The 20,252-nt window shown below is 35.4% G+C and overlaps 1 protein-coding gene across 4 annotated transcripts in view; it reads right to left on the minus strand.

Moving 5' to 3' along the window:
• Positions 1 to 20,252, minus strand: part of LOC128031360 (disks large-associated protein 2-like) — a 99,789-nt gene that overhangs the window by 68,649 nt on the left and 10,888 nt on the right. For all 4 annotated transcript variants that reach the window (XM_052619574.1, XM_052619572.1, XM_052619573.1 and 1 more), the window contains exon 2: positions 1,900 to 1,932. The gene's annotated coding sequence lies outside the window, so the exon portion shown is untranslated. The remainder of the gene's footprint in view (positions 1 to 1,899; positions 1,933 to 20,252) is intronic.

The raw sequence follows: 20,252 nt of genomic DNA on the forward strand, positions 1-20,252 counted from the left end.
TTTTGATGACTGTTTGGATTCAAAGAGGTTGTGGCCTCCAGCTTGGCAACTGTCATCCTGTATCTCTGTCCTTTTATGTTTTTAGAATAATCCAATTCTTTTTCACTATCATCTTTTTCACTTCTCTTTCCTCTTTCTTGAGAGGCTCCAAATTCACAATATATTTACGATGATTTGCTAGTGATATATTTTTCTTATTTTTGTTTTGTCATTATTTGTAACTCAAAAATATGAAATCATTTTTCATATAATACACATATAATATATTATATATATTAAATTATTTAGTAAAAATATGTGTAAAAAAAATTTAAATATTGCTAATTGATGGCAATTCATTTAGATTATTTCAGTGCAAAGAGGTGATCAAAAGGATTTAGAAAATGCTGAAAATATTTCAGCCAGGCCCATATTTCTCCAATTCAAATTAAAGTCCAGTTTTGTCTTTTTTAGTTGCTGACGTGCAATATTAGTTATACAAGTAAAAACTCGAGAATGAACCGTGGGAAAAGCACACTAAAGAGAAAATGTATTTTCTCGAACCTCAATATATTGCAGCGACAATTGCAGCCCTTAGATCTGCCTCTCCACAGCAGTAATGGAAACTCCTGACTCTGCATCCTTACTGTGCTGAGGCCACATGATTTATCTTGTAAATGGCTGTACATATTAATTGAAAATGTGCAGCTAATAAAGGTATGTGGGTATGCATGTAAACATGGCTAAATTCAGAATGGAACACTAGCTTCTAGCAACTACAAATGGTGGTATTACTGTATGTTTTGTCATAATCTCATCAAATTGCATGGTTAAGAATTTTTTTTTTTTTACTGTTTTATGAAATCAGCTGTGGAACCAAATAAATAACAAACATAAAAAAAAAAAAAAAAGAGAAAGCTCGGAGGCATGGCGTACACCTTGACGTAAACTAAAATAAATAAAATACACAAAGTTAAAATAAAATAAAAATCAATAAACACTCTGAAATAATGAATAAGAAATGAATGTTTTAAAAAAACTTCCACTTTAGATAAGCGGCAAAAGTCAACATGATTTTCAAAATCCAAAATGTTCGAAATGAAATCTTCATGGAAACTCACTCTTCTTGTCAGTCAGCACAACTCAATCCTACTGTATAGCCTATATGATGACAACAGTTTTTTTTTTCAGTCAGATGCTCATGATGTAAATTCTCAGAGCACATTGGAGATGAAGTTTAGGTGTTCATGTCCTCATATAGTGAGACGGCAGATGCTGAAAGCACCACAAGCATCACACACGCTTGAGTATGTGCAGGAGACAAAACCATGCCATTCATTCGCATCAGAGACACACAGAAATCATAGCACTCAGATTAATTTGATGACAATTTACATCAGATAAATATCTGTGGAAGTGGTGAATAAATTAGTTGTTTTGACAGTAATTTTACTCCTGGGAAAGCCAAACACTGCCAAATCACCACTGATTCAAATTCACAATGTCTGAATAAGGATCCTCAGACTAAAATGAAGCACAGAAAGATATCAAACATTAGCACTAACATTGAGATAAAGTTTGAAAAGAAATGAAAGAAAAGGAAAGGAATGTGAACAATGACAGCAGATTTAGCGTCACTCCTGCTCAGTGTGTTTTATGTAACAGTCACGTTAGCAGAGCAGAAAAAGCAGTGGGTGAAGCAAAGAGAGACGTAGCCTGGTTCGTGCTGAAGGAAGCAAGCTGTGATGATGCAAGCAGTGAGGAATCACAACACAATGATATCATGATGAATTTAAGCATTATAAGCAGATGAGTGCATGTGCTTTCTGAACTCCCCACTGTGTCATTAGAGCAAACAAACACAGTCTGGGTTGAGTGTTAACAACCACACACAGTTCTGGAGATGAGGAACACACTCACCTTTGGTCTCACCACACAATATGCACTGTGACTCTACAGAATCAGAAAAAAAAAACAAGAAAGAGAGAACTGTCAGCAAACATTTACATACAAAGTACAATGCATTTTTTCATGACTGGGTGTTTTTTTTTTACCTCAGGGATGTAGATGAGTTTGTTTCTTTATCAGAACAGTTTAGAGATATTTAGCAGTTTGATGGACTGGAGTCGTGTGGATTATTATGCATTATTGTGATGCTTTTATCAGATGTTTGGACTCTCATTCTAATGGCCTCCTTTTCCAGAGGATCCATTGGTGAGCAAGTGATGTAATGCTACATTTCCCTGAATCTGTTCCAATGAAGAAACAAACTCATCAAAAACAGCCTGAGAATGAGAACATTTTCAGTAAATTGTAATTATTGGGTGAACTATTTGGTGAACCTTGAGTACAGAACACACATAGAATCTGATTTCATATTTTTATATTGATTCAATAAAAACATAAACCAGATTATTGTACAAACAATGCATGAATTAATCTATAAATTAATAAATAAAATACAAAAGTTATATGAAAGCCACGAAGACCACTATAACACTCAACCTTTTCCCATGCTTTATCAAGGTCATATTATCTATCAACTTCCACATATCTTCATGCAACACTTTAAATGTCCAAATGCATCATAAAATATAAATGATTAAATTGTTCATTTATTAAATTATTAAACTGTGAAATCACTCTTAATCAAAAAAGTAGTGTTATTGAATTGCCTGAGATACGAAACATGTTTTGAAGAAAATAAGCATGTAAAGTATATGCACACATACTGTATTTCAGTGGACGAGAGAGTAAAAGTGTGTTTACTAAGATTTGTAAAAAAAAGTGTGTTTACTAAGTGCCTATGGTTTAAATAGTAAACACCTGATTATTTATACAGCAAGTAACAATAATTCCACTCAAGCATCTGTTTTGTTAGTTCCACCTGCATTAGTTTGTCATTGATTTCTCTTCTATCAAATTTCAATGTATTTTGGTAAAACATTTTGTACTTCAGAATTATTTAAACTGTGGCCTCAATATGCAAAAATCATGAACAGATACTTTTAGGTCCAATTAAACACACAAGCTTGCACACACAGACACACATTTGCAGCCAAAATGCACACAAACACACAAACTAAAGCAAGACTTGAATATAGTGCATGGAATTTACAATTTATGAAAAACATTACAGTCATATACAATTTGTTTTAATCAAAATATGAATCTATGTTCAAGAAAACAATTCTATTCATCTGTAAAACATGGGATCTTCACAAGACTACATTGTAAAGAAATTCTAACACTGTACAAATTCTGTCAATGGCCATTAATTAGAACCGCTTTTCTATAAAAGACATGGCAGTGATACAGCAGTGTTTTAAATTGTCATTCTGCTGTATTGAATGGATGATTCAGTGAGTATCTGATTAGTACTCATTATATAGCGCTGTCTATGTAAGTCATTTCCATGCCCCTAATTAAGAAACGATTGATATTTGTTCATAATCATGTTGAGAGATGTGAACAGGCAACAAATTCAAAAGATCAATCATCTCATCAAGTGTCTTGTGTGTCTGGCAGATTCCAAATATACAAAAGTCCAATCCAAACATCATAAATGAAGCTTAAACTGGGAACATGATGTAATACCATTCCAAACAGAAAATACATTTCTGATCCCTTTAACTCCCTCTCTGAAAGTAAACCAACAAAATTTTAGACAGTGACAGCACCTAACTGTTCTGTTACTCCTCCAAAGTTTTGGAATGTCCAGTTAGAACTAAATAATTTTTGAGGGTGAAGTCGTGGTCTAATGGTTAGAGAGTCGCACTCGTTATTGAAAAAGGTTCAAGTCTCGGGCCGGCAGGAATTGTAGGTGGGGGAAGTGAATGTACTGCACTCCCTTCAACTTCAATACCATGACTGAGGATACACAGCATAAATGGCTGCCCACTGCTCCAGGTGTGTGTTCACGGTGTGTGTGTGAGCTGGACAGCGACATCCATATTCATAAAGCTATTTACAGTAAAAGATAAATGCAGATACTAATCCAAGACCTCATCCCTGGCCAATAAACCGAAAGTTCATATTTAAGTATCAGTTTGATTTGTATCCCATTTGAGTTTTTTAAGTCAAAAGCCCCTATAGAAACCCAGAAAGAAACACATCCACACACATTTTGGATGCAACATGCACATGGACTACTGGTATCAGCTGCATGTGACTGAGCAATCGTCTTGTGTTTCGCCAAAATAAGAAGCGCTAACTGGCTCTGCCTAAATTGCGCATGAAAATAGCGTTTAAATTTATTCCACAACTAAGGATTCCATAATTAACACCAGTATTTGCAGATTAGCCTTGTGTGCTCACACTCTCTGCTTTAGTTGGCATAGTGTTAGCGGTGGGAGAGCCAGTGGTGATAACTAGCTTTTCTTTTCTGGTCTTTTTTCACAGGCACACAGAGGCTTTTTTTCTGCTCTGTGAAGCAACGGTGTGTTAATTCCGGATTATATCATTATAGAACAATTCTACATACTATTTTTGTGAACATCGTCTCTCATTTGTTAAGGTTATAAGAAACAAATTGACTAACAAGAGCAGAATCATGTACAGAAATAAACGAGTCAACCTATAGTTAATGGAGGTCAGTTCAAAGATGATCAGTGCAGATACAATATATCGACATGCTTCCTGGCCTGTGTAAACACACAGAAACGTGTGTTACTCTATTTAGATTACTATTGATTTCAGTTTCCGCACTCCAAAATAATCCCTCTTGTGCTTGTCTAACTGCTCCTGCAGGAGCTGACAAAGCACTTCTGTACTTTCAGATTGTATCAGACTTTATGAAGACTGTTAGCATTCGGTCTATCATAAGCACTCTGCTTGTAAGAGCTCTCTTGGTCCCCAAGAGTAAGAAAGATAACAACATACCAAGGCTGCAAAGGAATATACGGCAGCCTTGCTAACATTAAGACCAAACAACAGGTGCATGTGTGATTTTTTTATTTTTTTATATTAAATCATTTTTGAGAAAAGATAGCTCCAAACAAAGCCACAGCAAAAGTGTCACAGCTTACAGTTGCTCTTAACAACACAAAGTAATGGTTTTTGTTGAATGAATCGGATGAAAGAATGATTCAGTGACTCCTGAATTCCATGCTTTGTATGAGTTGTATGCAGGTGTATGGAGCAGATGCAGGTTGTAACCAGCTTTTTGTAATATTTGCCAACTTGACCCCATGTGAAGCTGCTATTTCAATGGCGTCTTTTGCATTGGATTGTAAAAAGCTATGTCTATAACAGTGGTCCCCAAACTGGGGGCGAAGCAAAGCTGAGGGATAGTGTACAGTCAACAGATTATTTTGCAAAAGAAACCTCTGCAGTGTGATAAAGACTACACTACAGTAAATCATGCAGCCACTTGACAAACGTGCAAAAGCAAATAGAACCCAGTGATGTTCTCTGCTGTGAATGTGGCATGACGGAACACGACAAATCCATGACAGTAAACTGACCCCCGTTCTATTTCTGACAAACTACAGCATAAAGAGATTCGTGAAAAAATAGTTTCCTCAAAAATATGAAGCAGCACAACTGTTTTCAGCATTGAAATAATCAGAAATGGTTACTGAGCAGCAAATCAGCATATTAGAATGATTTCTAAAGGAAGTGAAAATGAAGACTATACTGATTGTACAGTATTGATGCTGAAAATTCAGCTTTTTATCCAAAGCAACTTAAACTGCACTCAAGGAAACACATTTTTTATTTCAGTATGTGTGTTCCCTCGAAACTGAATCCACAACCTTTTGCACTGCCAACACAATGCTCTGCCACTGAGCCACAGGAACATATTACATATCAAAATATTACAGTGTTAACTTCCCCCACCTCCAAAAAAAAATGGGTCTTGAAAATATTTTTCTCTACAAAATGGGGCTCAGCAAAAAATGTTTGGCTTGCTGAAGAGCTGAACTGTACAAACGGAGTGACGCATGCAGCCTTTGCCCACATCGTCATGTGTCATTGCCCTTTCAGGTGTGAAATAAAGGTGTCCTCAGCAAATGGCGCAAGAGCGCGATACCCCATAGTCATGTATCTCGTTTCCCTCCTTCCGGGAAGAGTATTTATATGCATTAACATTTTTTTCATGAACGAATCGGTGCTTTTTAATAAATCGGTTAATCAAATGATTCAATGACTCATTCTTGTTTCCTCAATGAATCAACTGTTTTGAACTAATTGGTGGATTCAATTATACTAAAGTCACTTAATGACAATTACTGCCGTATAATGTAACCTTTTGTAGTATAATTTCTCTCATTACATGCCACATTCATATGATAAATTATTTTAAAGGTGATATTTCACCCAAAAAGTAAAATTTATTTACTCACCCTCAAGCTATCCTAGGTGTATATGACTTTCTTCTTTCTGGCGAATACTATCAAAGTCATATTTAAAAATGTCCTTGCTCTTCCATGCTTTATAATGGCAGTGAATTGGTGATACTCAATAGTCCAACAGAAGTTAAATAAACTGCGTCCATCCATCATAAAAAGTCCTCCTCATGGCTCTGCAGGGTTAATAAAGGGCTCCTGAAGCAAATCAATGAGTTTTTGTAAGAAAAAATATGCATATTTCAAACTTTTTAAACTTCAATCTCTAGCTTCCGATAACTGTTGAACATACTTTTGAGAGAGTTTATTGGACTTCTATTGGACAATTGAATATCACCCATTCACCGCCATTATAAAGCTTGGAAGAGCCAGTATATTTTTAAATATAACTCTGATTAGTCTGAAAGAAGAAAGTCATACAGTGTATACACCTAGGATAGCTTGAGAGTAAATGATGGGGTAATTTTAATTTTCGTGTAAACTAACCCTTTAATCTCAAATTATTCAGCCATGTCTAGGGTTATTTTGTGGTTATTATAAGCTGACTGTGCATTATATCTTACTGTAAAGTTTTAATTTTGAAGTACATCTGCATTTCTGCTGTTGCTGCAGACCCAGCAGCACAAGCATCTCATATTTATCTCAGTATTTCCTCTGAGACAAAAATGCTCAAGATCAGCATGAAGGCCCAGTGTAAAGGATCCCAGAGGTGTCATTAACTGCTAGTCTACAAGACTGAATCATTCAAAGTGCCTGGCAATACAGATCGATTGCAGAAGAGCCGTGTGTTCAATAAGGCCCAGCTCAGTATGGGACTATCTTTTGAAAGATCGAAAGAGCACTTTTGATAAAGCTGTATACTAATTGACTTAACAAGGGACATACTATCATATAATTACACCACTAGATCTCTAGACTGAGGACTTGCCAGTTTCTTCAAGAGGGAAAAGCTGGAAAATCTGAATATCTGTTCTTAGCCCAATTTTATTTTTTTTAACAGAGCATATATTTACCCATGCAAAGCTAACTTAGTCTTTTACATTGTTACTAAGCTGCTGCTGGCAGATTAACAGCTGAACATCATAATAAGCCAAGTAAAAATTATTTAAATCTCTATGATTTTTTGTGCATTCAAATGGCACTTTATCAAAGATTTTTATGACAGAATTTTATCCTTGAGAAAATGCTGTAAATGGAAATTCTTTGCCATCTCAAACTTTGTTTCAGATATTTATTTTTTATTAAAACTAAATGTTTTTCTGTAAAAAACATTTACATACTTAAAGAATTTGCCACTGATAATTAAAACGGGAGTATTAAGCAGTGTAGAATAGTGCTTGTTATTTATCTTTTCTAAGATCACAAATGTTTTATGTTTGCTTGGCGCAATATGCAACGCAACACGTAAAAAGACAGTATAAATCATTATAATCAGTAATTCTGTCCCCACTGGATGCAACAAATGACTCATTTTTTGAATGGGTCAGCCAATCACAACGCACTAGATAGCTGGCTAATCAGCTTTTCAGAAAGATAAGTGTTGTAAAAATCAATGTTTTTTTTTTAGAAATGCGGGGTATAGAGGAGCAACAATAATATTAAATGTAATAAGGTAAAAATTCTATTTTTTGTTTTTTGAACCTTAAACCGCATAAACACATTGCATTACACCAAATACACAAAATAATGTTCTTTTCAGCAATGCCATATGAACCCTTTAAGGATATTTAGCATATGGGAAATGCTAGCTATAAAATAAGCATTACCAAGACAAAGGAATCTGGTATTTCATTCCTAAATATTTCCTTAACATCACAGAATGCTATTAAACAATGTATTTATAAACCAATATTAAAACTACTGATCATTGAAGAATGTGCTGTACTATATTAAAAATAATTTATTTATTTAAACCATAAGTTCAAATGTGCCCAAAATGGCCAAAATAGCCAAATATCCAGCATTAGCTGTCTGTATGAAAGCCCATGGTGAGCAGGTCTGTTCTTCTTTGCAGATGACAGACTCTATCTGTTTATTCCCTCTTAATGTAGTCGCACCCAATCAGAGAGCTGAGAAATGTGGGCGAGTGAGCCCAAAGTAAAAGCCTCATCTCTTACATTAGAGCAGACGCGAGTCCTTGACTGGACTGTTCTTTTTTTTTCATTATCCATTTGTCTTAAAACATAGTGCGACAAGAACAGAACAAATTCATTCTCTCTCACAGAAGACAGAACTATTAAATAAGTTCTAAAATAGAGAAGTGTGAGTGTTTGTGTGTGTGTGTGTGTGTGTGTGTGTGTGCATTTTGAAAGTGTGAGGGAAGGGTGTTAGACTGTTGATTATTTTTGGTTCTTTATATTTTTTCCATGCTCTAATAGGCACAGAACAGACTTTTCATAAAATACCGAACATCCAGCATTTTAAAACAAACTTGGAAAAACCATATAATACAAAGAAAAGCACACAGAGACCTGAACACAGTGAAAGTTGTTGTGCATGTGACCTTTTTAGTGTACTCTAAAGGTAAACAGTCATCAAGTGTTGTTATCCGCCAAACAGGGCTCATGCATTTGGGTATGTTTCAGGATTTGAATTAGTTTAAAAGCTTCCAGTATTTACCCCAATCTCCATTTAGTCTCAGTTGCAGGGTATCCAGCTAGTTAAGTAAATGCTGTTTTAGATGATGCTAAAGATTCTCTACATTCTCACGTCTTCAAAAGCTATCCTGTAATGGACCTCTGTTCCATCTAACCTCTTTGATAATGTAACAAGTCTGAGATGCAGACAAAAAAGCAAAAGCCTGAAAAGCAAAACATTAAACATAGCACTTACAAAAAGGTACCATATCACAGTACCAAGGTATATTACACTTTGATAAATAAATTATTTGGACTGATTACTGACTGATTTAAGCTACCATGCTATTTCTAAAGTATTCCAACATACTGCAAAGAATACCATTGTACTTGCTTTTTTGTTATATAAACTATGGTAATTATATTTATTTGTATAAAATAAAAAGTATTATAATGATACAAAATATTTATATTTATTTCTAAAAAAGAAAAAAAAATTGTAGTGCCTTTTATAAGTAGTCTGGTTCAGTTGATTTGATGTAACCTCATGCAAAACATGGCTGAACATATAAAAAGTGCAGTCTTAACTTTCCTTGAAAAATTCTCTTTAAACTGTTATAGCAGCTCCATCCAGATCCTCAGAACACTGTATACTTCCCTACAATGTAGTAGGATAAAAATAGTATGTTAAAAGAGTAGTTTATCCAAATTCACAGTATTCATATCTGGATGATCTATTGCTTCTTTTAGGATCTGAAGTGTGCATCCAATGGACACTTTAACTATCAACACTTTTATAAATTAGTTAACTGTATCAGCTGTAATTGTAATCTCATTTATTTATTGGTTGACCTTGCATGATGTTATGCATTGTGAGTAACTGGATGAAGTACAGCTGTAGTCTTGAGGAATGCTGGGAGGTTAGAGGACTGATGAAATTCTTCACGGACGAACAGCCTCATGTATTATAAGAGAATCTTTCATGAAGCGTTAGTTCTGTGGCCTCTCCTTTCTACAGCCCTTAATGATGTTCTCTCAGTGCACTCCTCCTCTCCTCTCTTCCTGTGGCCTTCCCTTTCTCTCTTTTCTCTCTCACTGTCTCCATTTCACCCTTTCTTCTTTACTTCCTTGCTCCCCCTCTCTCTGTCTTCATGAATAGGCTCACTGAGGCGTCAAGTGCAGGACTAGGTCTGTGCAGACCTCACAGACAGTACACGAGAGATGACAGATGAGGAGGAGGAGAGTTTGGGTTGACATGAAGGGTCATTGCAGTGCTTTCCTCTGAACTGTGAACATTCAGTGCTGATGGCAATGACAAAGTGGCATAGTTCATAACACTGTATGAACATCTGGAAAGGGCATTTCTTGTTTCGAGGTTATTGGCTTGTGATTTGACTCTTATAACCTTGTATCAGTCAGAGGATCAGTGGTGCTACTTTAAGCACATGAAGGAGAATTAATGAGTTAATTAATGTTTTCAAATATATTAAAACCTATTATAATAAATGGCAAGTTTTATATGATTTTCTATATTAATATATATGATTGTCTTTTGAGAAGAAGGAAAAAAATGTTTCAAATGTTTTGGTCCATACAATTAAAGACCAAGGATCCAAAACAACCACAATGAAATTCAATGTATGGAGAAAATCGAAATATTCTTAAAAAAAAAAAAAAAAAAAAGCAAACCGGTTTGGAACAAGACATGGTTGAGTAAATGATTAAAGAATTTAATGATCTATTTAATTGGGAATGATGAAGAACACATTAGTCAACATTTGAACTGGATCAAAACCTTTCATCAAAGTTGTCCTAAAACAAAAATGTGTTCTTGTCTTAGGACAACTTTGATCAACTTTTTTGATCCAATTCAAGTGTTGACTATTGTAGTCTATTGTTTATATAGTTCTTAAGAATATTTGAATATTTATATTGTATATTCCAAACCTGTATAACTGAGAAATGTAGTGGCCAATATTTTAGTTCAAAGACAATAATAAGACTTTATTTTTTATTTTTTTAAAAGAAGAAAAAAAAAGAATTGTGAACAAATTATTTATTCAAATCTTTTCAATGAATCGCTTGATCTGATTCACCAAACTTGTCCGGTTCTCAAGTTCAACTCTGTGACTCTGAAGGGGTTAATTAACATCTCACTGTAGAACAACATGAGGTTGAATACATGATGAAGCAATTGTCATTTTTGAGTCAGCTGTCCTTTTAACTGGAAATGATGGAGAATATTCTCTCATTGTTTACTCTTGTGTTGTTCCAAACCAAGATTGTAAGAATGGCTGAGAAATGTATCAGCTGATCTTTTTGAAACTTGAAACTATGAAACTTTTTTTTTTTTTTAAATGAACAAATGTCAAATTTGTGATCAAATTACATTTATTTTCTGTGAATCATTTGACCTGATTCACCAAACCAGTTTAACTCACTGGCTCACAGCAATTCTGAAGTTAATTCTTTACCCAGCATTAATAGAATTTTTGGTTATTTGGGAGACATCATTTTCCCTCCATTAATGGAATTTTCCAGGCTTTCCATGTTTTCACTGTTATACGGTAGGGGGTGCCTTTACACATCTTCCGAAACAGCGCAGAATGTACAGATCAAAACACAGACGAGCAATGATAAACATGTAAAGTATGTAAGCAGATGCATAATTAAATTACATGACCATCAAATATTGATTATTGATTTTTTTTTTTCATAAAATAAATATATGCTGGCAGGGAAAGAGTTAGTAGATCCAGTGGATCAACACCAGGGTAAATAAATTACAGAAAGAAAAAAAAAATTTTGAGTGAACTATCGCTTTAAGAAAGTTTTGTAACAGGAAATAAAAATGTGCTGCTTTTATTTACTCCAACAGGTGAAGTGCAAAAACACCATTAAACAAAGTAAAGTAACATGAGCTCTGGATAACTGGAACTGTGCATAGCTGCTACGAAGCATCTTGGTTCTGATTCCTAAAAATATCCGCACTCTATATTGACATGTAACTAGTGACTGGCTGGGCTTAACTCACAATGTGTCAAAATGGTGAGTGAAAAGCCTAACAGGAAATGACAATGAGGAATGCCATCTGTGCAGCGCCACCTCAAGCTGCTGGTGTTGCATCAGACGTGCTGTACAGGTGACACATTACTAACAAAGAGTACAGCAAGACTGTAGCCCGGCAAATCAACTGCTGCCATGGATACAGAGACTTCTGTAATCTCAGCCAGACAGTTATCTAAGACTGGCGTTTATATGATTCCCTGGTATGGTTTTATAAAGAGAGAGGGAGAAAGAGGGAGAGAGAGAGCAGATGCTTGTCCACAGTGAAATATGGCTTACTGTCCCCCACAGGTACAATCTGTCTCTAACCTGCTATCAGTCTCACATTCCCCCTTAATGTTTTGAGCTAGCGTTCTGGTTCAGTCACACACACACACTCAGACAGCTGCAGGCATGTGTGTGTGTGTGTGTGTCAGCTTAATGTCTGTCATTTATTTAATACATTTCTGGTGATTATGAGAGAGACCCATGAGAAAACTGACAGGAAGGAGGATGCTGTTCTTCCTCAAAACCTGAGAGTTACAGGAACACTCAAGATGAATAAAGACACACATCTTTTCTGCTCTGTACTTGTGTGTTTGTGACAGTGTACTAGATATCAAATGAAATGAGGTGCAAAAGAAAAGGAGAAAAAGATGGGAAGGATGATGATGAAAAGCTTTTCTTTCTTGTCCATACATATTTTTGTCTAAGTAGCCACAGTATATGTTGTATGGCGTACAATCACATGGTCAGTAATGTAAAATAACATAAATCGATTTAGGGTGATATAAGACCTCATGACTATGTGAATATGAATTATTTTGTGAAAACAAGCCCTTCCAGTACATTATGACCGCTACTACTGTATTCAGCTATTATCCATGGCAATATACCAATGCTACTTTCACGTCTTCAAAATGATAAAGTACTTAGTGTAGTAAAAAAGGCATTTAAACCCTAAATAAATGGCTCAGGAATTCTAAGCTAAAAAATTAAAACAGTGATCAGAAGAACAAGAACTGATCTGACATACAAAAAGGTTAAAATAGAGGAAAATGTAACTTGCAGCTAAAAATGATATAGTCCATACAAAAAGTTACTTATTGCAGATAAAAAAATACATACCATTCAAAAGTTTTGCAGTCGTTAAGTTGTTAAAGGTTTTTTTTTTAAAAACTTTCTTTTGCTCACCAAGATGGCATTTATATGATAAAATATGCAATATTGTGAAAAAAAAAATAATTACTGTTTTTTCTAAGTATAGTATAGTATAGTTTTCTGAGTATAAGTCGCATCAGTCCAAAAATACGTCATGACATGTAAAAAAAACATATATAAGTCGCACTGGAGTATAAGTCACATTTATTTAGAACCAAGAACCAAGAGAAAACATTACCGTCTACAGCCGCGAGAGGGCGCTCTATGTCTTCAGTGTAGACTACAGGAGCACTGAGCAGCATAGAGCGCCATCTGGCGGCTGTAGAATGTAATGTTTTCTATTGGTTCATTTCTCTTGGTTCATTTCTCACGGTTCATGTCAAATTAATTTTGATAAATAAGTCGCACCTGACTATAAGTTGCAGGACCAGCCAAACAATGAAAAAAAGTGTGACTTATAGTCCGGAAAAAACTTGTGTTACAATATGTAGTTTATTCCTGTGATGGCAATGCTGAATTTTCAACATAATTACTCTAGTCTTCTGTGTCACATGATCCTTCAGAAATCATTCTAATATGCTGATTTTCTGCTCAAGAAACATTTCCAAGTAATTGTGCTGCTTAATATTTTTGTGGAAACTAGGTTCTTTGATGAACAGACAGTTCAAGAGAAGAGCATTTATTTAAAATGGAAAGATCGGCAACCTTATCAATGCCTTTAATGTTGCTTTTAAACAATTTATTGGGTCTTTGCTGAATAAAAGTATTGATTTCTTTCAAATAATATATATATATATTTTTTTTTTTAATTTTGAAATATTGCTGGGTCTTGCTGCTAGACAGACAGGACTATTACTATTTTGTTTTTGTTTTATGGGATGATTGAAGCAATTCTACAACTAAAATAAAATAATCCATTACATATTTAACATGCCCTTAAGAAGAATGTTGAGAAACGTCCCAAAAATGTCAATTACCTCCATTAAATATGCAGCACCTCTGGTAAGGCAGCATCAACAGCAGGAGTTCAGACAACCATCAATAGATTTTGATCCTTCATCTGCTCACAAACATACACATACTGCTCTCTCTGAACAGCGTCCACTCACTCAGATACTCTTAATAATTAGCAATTGGCATAGCACACTCACCAGACCCTCAGCTAATGCACCTGCTTCCCCTGACTGTGTCAGAAAGAAAGAGCAACGGGCACCAGATGTGAAGGCTGCATCCACCCCAAGCCAGAGCGTCACTTTAGACTGACCTAATTTCAGTGTTTAACTGTAATTGCTGGTAGAATAGAAATTGATCACATCCAAAGAAAGATGAGTCATCAATGATTATTATTATTTGCTGTCTGAGAGAATGGATGTGTCTTAAAGCCCAACATCTGAACTGATCTGAATGTTCCCGCACTATTTATTGATTAGAAATGAAATAAAACCCACTGAAAAAAATGTGAAACAAACATTGTTTAGTGATGTTCAGTTGCCAAGCAACAACTCCTACAGTACATGTATCAGCACCATCATAATAAAAGTGGCATGTATTATAAAAAAAAAAAAAAATCAGATTTAAAATTTGGAGTTACCCATACAATTTTCTCAATATTTTCTCACCCTAATGTCATTCCAAACCAGTATGCTTTTATTATTTTATGCTAATATTTTTTGCAACAGTTTTGTAAACAGAGAAAATAATCAGTGAATACTGATTTAAGTTTCAGTCTGGGTCACTTAAAGCTACAGCATCAAAAGGTGTGAAAAGATTTGAAATAAAACACATTAACTGTACCCTTTTTATCAGAGTATACAGTAGATAAAACTTGTACACGTAAGTTCACCTAGAGAATATTTGACATAAAAATGGGATTAACTTTTTTCACACCAAAGTTAACACCAAAATATTGTCATTATTTATTCACCATCCAGTCAATTCAAACCTGTAATACTGTTGTGTGGAACACAATATACTTTTTTTTTCATAAAATGAAAATCAAAGGGGTTCAGCATAGCTTTGGACAACACTGACTTTCATTGTATGGACAAAACTATTCTTCAAAATATCTTATTTTGTGCTGCACAGGAGAAAGAAAGATGATGATGGGTAAATAATGACTAAATTGAACTACTATCCCTTTAATAGAATGTCATTCTATTTAATAGAAAGTTATTCACAGTTAACTGCTTATAAATGAATGTAGATTTGTTCATAGCTCTTGCAGGTTTGTGTTTGTACTCAGGGGAGTTTTTTTATTTTATTTTTTTGAGAACTCTCAACCATCACTAATTGCACACTCCTCTGAGCCTTTCTGCAGCTTTTAAACAAGCAAACATCACAAGCAAAGTTTCCAGAAAACATGCCAGAGGCAGAAGATGGGGGATGTGTGTGTTCTCCTCACAAATCTCAATTTATCAGCCTTGTGAGCCACGATGTCAGTCCCCTGCCTACGTTCAGCGTTCATCTGGACGAGGACTTTCAGGTTTTATTGGGATCCAGCAGGGCGTCAATAAAGAGCTCTAAAGTGCTCTCTCACCTAATAACAGACTCTATGTTAAACAAGGGTAGAACATCCATCTGAGACTCTCTCAGTCCTTAGTAACCTAGCAACCAACGCCAACACAGTTTGCATCTCCGACCAATGTGTGAAGCTCATGGAAGTCCTTAAGCCATTTGTAGGAGAGGGGAACTGTGTCTCAATACCTCAGGCGAACAATGAGATGTGTAACCTGAAAGCATGTTTGCGTAAGTGCTTACCTTTCACATGAATGGGTTAAGATGCAAACAGAATAGACCAACACAAAAAAGCTTTGAAATGACCGTTTCTGATGTAGTTGCCATGGTGATATTCAGAGATGAGGTGTCCCTGAGTGTGTTAGCATCTCCCATTGCATATGCTAATTTAATATGATAACACACAAACACTAAATGCTAATCTCTCAAAAGAAGCCTCACAAAGCTGACCTGAATCCTGCATGTTAAATAAAAGATCTCTTCATCTTCTCGGATCACTGTTTGTGCCAAAGATCTTCATGCCTGAGGGAGCTGGACCTGAGCCAGAGGTTAAACTGAACCTGTGTTAGGCTGCCATTACAAGAAACATAAAAGTGAAGTTCAGCTAACAGCCAGCGGCAACTGGATTTGCACAGCACTGTACTGCTCCATCAAACAATTCAGAAGAGATCCACAACACGGCATGCAGAGGAGCAGCTGGAGAAGCTTCAGGGAGGGATTTGCCAGGACAGGAGGCGTTTTTATCTGGCACTGTGCAAGAAAGATAAGCTCAATGTATATTGTACATTTAAGGAATATACTGTATATACAGTTTAGTAGCGGGGTGTGTGTGTGTTAAAGCTGTTTGGCTCAAACTGTTTGGCTTGGAATCAAAAATGTAAGCCAATCAGAAACACCAGTCCAGAGCTGTCACACTCTGGACTGTTCAGCCAATCTCAAACTCTTGTTATCTACTTGGACCAAAGAGCCTGGGTTTGGCTGGTTAGCACTGTCCAGTTTGCAGCACTGTGCAAAATTCAGACTTGAAGATTTGACTGTTAGTCACGACTTGATTTGTAATGTGAATTAAATAAACTGGAAGTCAGTTTATGGAAGTTAAAAAATCTCATTCATGTTCTCCCAAGGGGAACGATAACTAATAAAGCTTTAAAGACAAACCTACTATGAGCTACGAGGTTGTTAATCAATGATATATGCTTTGTTGAAGCCATTGGCCAGCATTTTTTTTCACCTTATTCTTAAAAAGATCATACTCAACAGGAAGTCCAAATGAGAAATTACTGTATTTTACCCATGGTTCTGCAAAAAACAATCCACCAGTCAAAGAATCAAAATAAGCAAACGGAGCCAAAAACAACAACAATAACACAAGGTTCGAATGCAGGAGAGGAAAAATGTAAGGTCATGTATGGAAGTTGTGCACGTCACTGCAATCTAAAGTTCAAGATTGAACTCAGAACTCTGACCTGTGAATTCATATCACATGAAGCTGTGTGAGGCATGACCTAGCAGTTGAATTGAAAGAACATACATTTAAAACTACAGTGCTGTAGGAAAGTGGAGTAAATAGTGTGTTTATACATTTTGGATTCATCATTATTTGTTATGCGTGCAAATGTACGTTTTTAAAAAGATGTTGCAGAGCGCGACGTGACATCATGACCATTACAGTGTCTGAAGAAATTTCACATGCTCAAAGTCTAGTGTGACTGGGGTTTTAAGCACCTGTCTATTCCTGTTAAGCACTGCAAATACCACAATAGTTAGTCTTCCTAGACAGCACATTTTGCATTTGCATTAAAATGTTATTTCTATTTTCAAATCAGCATGTTTAATTTAAAATATTTATCTGTCATTTTATAATTAAATTATTTCATGCTTCATTGGATTGTAGTTCTGTAAATCAAGGCCACTGAAAAAGTGGGCGGGCACTGTTGCACTCTTTTGGCCACACCCCACAGGAAGTTGAATTGGAATGACAAGATGAATTTACTGAACAATAATCAAAAACGTTACACGAGTAATGCATTCTGGGAAATGTAGTGTTCTTCCATGAACTGCAAATCATTTGAATTCATATAAATTGAATAGAATTTTGCAAGTGAATTGCACATGTGTAAAATTGATCTTCTGCTCACACACTGGCTACTATAGTGGCTATAGGGCAGAATTCAGATTGCGTACTTCTGGGAAGCCTGTCCAAGCTGTGCAAGTGCCATTCAGATTCATGGTAATGCTAACGAATATCTTTCCCCTGATATTATAGACCTCCTTGGTTTATACGAACACACTATGAATGCTTTAGTAAATCAATCCCACATGATACTGTAGAGTAGTGTATAGCACTGATGAGAGCCCTTCAAACCCAGCACATCCACAGCTCTGTGATATGTCTCCTGCTGTCTGTACAGATGTTTAACATGCTGATATCAGTGAGCCCTGTGGATACACAGCTGCAGTGAGCCATACATTCCCCTAGTTGACCTTAATCCACCACCTACATAAACACACATGTGTAAGCAAGTAAATATCAAATACCAATATGCTTTCTAATACACCCAGGTGCATGAAGAAATACTTGCATATTAACTCAGGCTGCATAGAAATGTCCGGTATATGAAACATATAACCAGTATTTATAAATACTGCTTAAACCTAGGTTAGCATATCCAGACTTTCAGACTGACGGCAGAAGGTCTGTGAACCAAGGCTGCTTTGAATGGCCAAGGACTGCCCCAAAAAGCCATATGACATGTTTCACATACTTCCAGCAATTAGTTGATTCTAGTAAGTGATTCTCATCGTCAACGTCAGCTGTCTTCTTCCATGAGGGGGTTTGGCATCACAACATAATTTCCAGACAGAATGTTAAACAATGCGAAACACACGTCTCCCGGAAATCCTGTAGAATTCAACCACATAAGGACTTCGAAACTCCTAGATAATTTCTATTTTGTGTGGCATATGCATCAGACATTAAACCAACAGTCTGTAGGCATGACGTCTGAGGCTGGGATTTCACATTTGGTAACAAACGAAGCTGTGAGGTATGGAAGCACAGTTCAATGACATGTACTGGCTGCTTCACACTGCCACAACAAACTTCTTAAACCTCTTTTATTTCTTAAAAAATATATATATATATATATCTAACCCAAAATAAACTAATTATTTACTCTCCCACATGTTCTAAACTCATATCCGGTCATTTTTGTTCCTTTTTTTGAAGAAGAAGAGGAACAATTATTGCAGTTTTTGCCATAAAATAACATTTTATCTGAATACTTTAAAATTTTACAGATTAATCGTGCTCTCTTCAAATATAATGCCGGAAAACTTTCAGATCTACCCCGTGCTATGATATTAGCTGCAAACCTGTCAAGTGTAAAAGCATCCATTAGCCTGGGCCCTGCAGTGGTTCTGGTAGAACAGGCAGCATCTGTGTGTGCTCAGACATATCCAAGAGGCTGTGGAGAGATTAGCAGTCTTTGCTCTGATATGATTAGTGCTAACAGCCATGTAGCTGCACACAAGGCTAGCATCTGTTCCTTACAATGGCAATCAATTCGGCATCAGCTGGATTCATTAAAAAGGGTTTCTTCATCGTTTACTCTGGCCCGAGAATCAAAAGCTTTTCTGGTAACCTAATTCGACTATGACTCTGTTAGAAAGTGTTGGCTTTCTGCAGACCAAATCGCTCAGCATCAAAATAGGGGAAAGTGATGTAAGAGGAGGGTGAAGTCAGTTTGATATTAAATATGAAGTGTCGGTTTCTATGGGAAACAGAGCCATAATCCCTTGATGTGGTTGGATAAGATGATTTAAAGCCTTTAACTGTGGGAGTGAACCAGGAGTCAATATATCTTTTCAAAGACCATTTGGTGTAGTTTGAGCCAGGTGAACGACATTCATTTTCCATTTGAAAGGGTAAAAAAACTGTGAAAAACATTTCAATCTACTATAAAGAGAGAGTAAAACTAGGGAGCAGCACAGGATTACAGGCACCCAAGTGCTTCCATCACAGTTTTAAAGAAATTTGTGAATCACTGGCAAAATCATATAGACTCTTTTCATCTTTTGACTAATAGTTATAGGTAGAGGTGCAATGATATTACAATTTTGGAAGGTTCCAATAAGATAATAATTATTTACATATGTTACATATATATGTATGTATTTATGTGTGTATATATATATATATATATATATATATATATATATATATATATATATATACAAACACACACACACATGTAGTTTATTTAGAAACAATATAGAATGTTAATTTTGAAAAACATTAGCTGTAACATGCAAATAATTATTGTCTTATTGAAACCATCCAAATTATATTATATATAATTTATTATATATAAATTATATTATATATAATATATAACGAAATAAATAAAATACTTTCAACCAATAAATTACTGATATTAATATGTAATAAAAATTATATTAAATGTATGCATTTAACAGATTTATGCATTTAACAGACGCTTTTAATTTTTTATTAAAGATTTTTATTAAAGTTTTATTAAATTTTTTGTGTTTTAAAGATGATGGCAAAGGTTATTGAAAAGAAAATACAGGAAAAATTTGTTTGAAATAAATAAATACTGTACCT

Source organism: Carassius gibelio, chromosome A17, assembly GCF_023724105.1.
Source record: "Carassius gibelio isolate Cgi1373 ecotype wild population from Czech Republic chromosome A17, carGib1.2-hapl.c, whole genome shotgun sequence".
In the NCBI taxonomy this organism is placed as follows: Eukaryota; Metazoa; Chordata; class Actinopteri; order Cypriniformes; family Cyprinidae; genus Carassius; species Carassius gibelio.